General features: G+C 35.6%; 1 non-coding gene across 1 annotated transcript; it reads right to left on the bottom strand.

The window, feature by feature from the left end:
- Window positions 1–841: 841 nt before the first annotated feature.
- Window positions 842–948, bottom strand: LOC116457195 (U6 spliceosomal RNA). The gene has a single exon (XR_004244956.1). It is a non-coding gene; the product is annotated as a U6 spliceosomal RNA (small nuclear RNA).
- Between the last annotated feature and the right edge of the window lie 1378 nt (window positions 949–2326).

The raw sequence follows: 2326 nt of genomic DNA, 5'->3' as shown, positions 1-2326 counted from the left end.
ACCCTATCTCTACTAAAAATACAAAAATTAGCAGGGCGTGGTGGCACATGACTGTAATTCCAGCTACTCAGGAAGCTGAGGCAGGAGAATTGCTTGAACCTGGAAGGTAGAAGCTGCAGTGAGCCGAGATCATGCCACTGCACTCTAACTGGCAACTGAGTGAAACTCCATCTCAAAAAATAATAATAAGCCATTAGATTTTGTGAGAACTCACCCACTATCATGAGAACAGCATGAGAGAAACCACCCCCATGATCCAATCACTTCCCACAAGGTCCTGCCCTTGACATGTGGGGATTATGGGGATTACAATTCAAGATGAGATTTGGGTGGGGACACAAAGTTTAACCATGTCAGTAGTTCTGCTTGAAATTCTTTGAGAAATTTCCAAACTGCTTTCCACAGTAGCTGAAATAATTTACATTCCTACCAACAGTATATAAGCATTCTCTTTTCTTACCATCCTCACCAGCAACTGTTGTTTCTTGGCTTTTTAGTAATAACCCTTTTGACCGGTGTGAGATGGTGGCTCATTTTGGTTTTGATTTACATTTTTCTGATGGTTAGTGATGTTTAGCATTTTTTCACATGTTTGTTGTGTGTCTGTCCACGTTTTTTGCCCATTTTTAATGAGGTTATTTGTTTTTTGTTTGTTAATTTGTTTAAGTTTCTTATCAATTCTGGCTATTAGATCATTGTTGAATATATGGTTTTTTAAATATTTTCTCCCATCTGTAAGTTGTCTGTTTACTCTGTTGATAATTTCTTTTGCTGTGCAGAAGTTTAATTAGGTCTCACTTGTCTTACTTTTTGTTTTTGCTGCCATTGCTTTGAGGACTTAAAAAACATGAAATGCCTCATGAATTTGCTTGTCATCCTTGGAGAGGGGCCATGCTAATCTTCCCTGTATTATTCCAATTTCAGTATATGTGTTGCCAAAGTGAGCATTTATTTCTGAATTATTAAAATATTTTTGCAGAAATTATGGTAAGAGTCTGTTTCTTTTCAAAGAAACAATTTTAAAATCAGCATTTATAAATCCTAAATGTAATATTTTGAAAATTTTTCAGAATTATATTAGTGAAAATAAGTCTTTGCAATTAACTATTGAGTTTTTAAGTATTATGAAAAGCTAATTTATTGTGAGTAAAGGAATTTCCACTTAAAAACAATCCATAAAATTTAAATTGGTAATAACAGTTACAGTATATTCAAGACATTTAGAATATTAGCTGTCTTAAAAACCGGTTAAAACTTTATCAAATTTTTTTTCATAACGGTACATCCATTTGTTTATTTCCATATCCTTGCTGAGAAGAACCAGAAAAATCTGGAACAAAAAACAAATCTGTTTTGTGATACCAAATAACTCTCAAGACAGAGAGGAATTACAAGGCCAAGGTCTGGGAGAGAAGGGAAGACTATGGAAGGAAATTGTGAAGTTGAGGCCATATTATTCCTAAAGGCAAATGCCAATTACACAGATTAATGAGAAGCTGAGAAGCCAAACAAAGCATTTGACAGATTCATGTACAGCAAAGTCAAAAACTGTAGTCCAGCATCCACTAAGAATCAGAGGCTGTGGTAAACATCCTAGGTTCGGATTCAGGACCAAAAAGTACTTTACATCTAGAATAAGAGGGAAAAGAAAATACAGCATTGGACTTTAAAACTTAAAAGAATGGGCGGGGTGCGGTGGCTCACTCCTGTAATCCCACACTTTGGGAGGCCAAGGAGGGTGGATCACGAGGTCAGGAGATCGAGACCATCCTGGCTAACATGGTGAAACCCTGCCTCTACTAAAAATACAGAAAATTAGCCGGGCGCCTGCAGTCCCAGCTTCTCAGGAGGCTGAGGCAGGAGAATGTTGTGAACCCCGGAGGTGCAGCTTGCAGTGAGCCGAGATCGCGCCATTGCACTCTAGCCTGGGGGACAGAGCGAAACTCTGTCTCAAAAACAAACAAACAAACAAACAAACAAACAAAACTGAAAGGAATGTAGAAAAAAGATAGTAATAAAGATAGAAAGATAAATTAATAAAATGGAAAATAAAAATACAATGGAGATGTGTCTACAATGCCAAAACTAAGGTTCTTTGAAAGATAAATATGCTGTTAAATCTCTAGTGAGATTTATCATGACAAATAGAGACAACACAAAAAATATTAACAATAAAAATGATGCAACACAATAGATTCTATAGACACTTAAAAGGTAAAAGATGATATTAATAAAAATAGATTAGAAAATGTAGGTGAAATTAACATATTTGTGTATAAAATTACCATAATATGCAAAAAAAGAAAAATCTGAATAGTCCCCTAAC

This window comes from Hylobates moloch, unplaced genomic scaffold, assembly GCF_009828535.3.
Source record: "Hylobates moloch isolate HMO894 unplaced genomic scaffold, HMol_V3 SCAFFOLD_17, whole genome shotgun sequence".
NCBI lineage: Eukaryota > Metazoa > Chordata > Mammalia > Primates > Hylobatidae > Hylobates > Hylobates moloch.
This window is presented reverse-complemented; position numbering and strand designations above follow the sequence as displayed.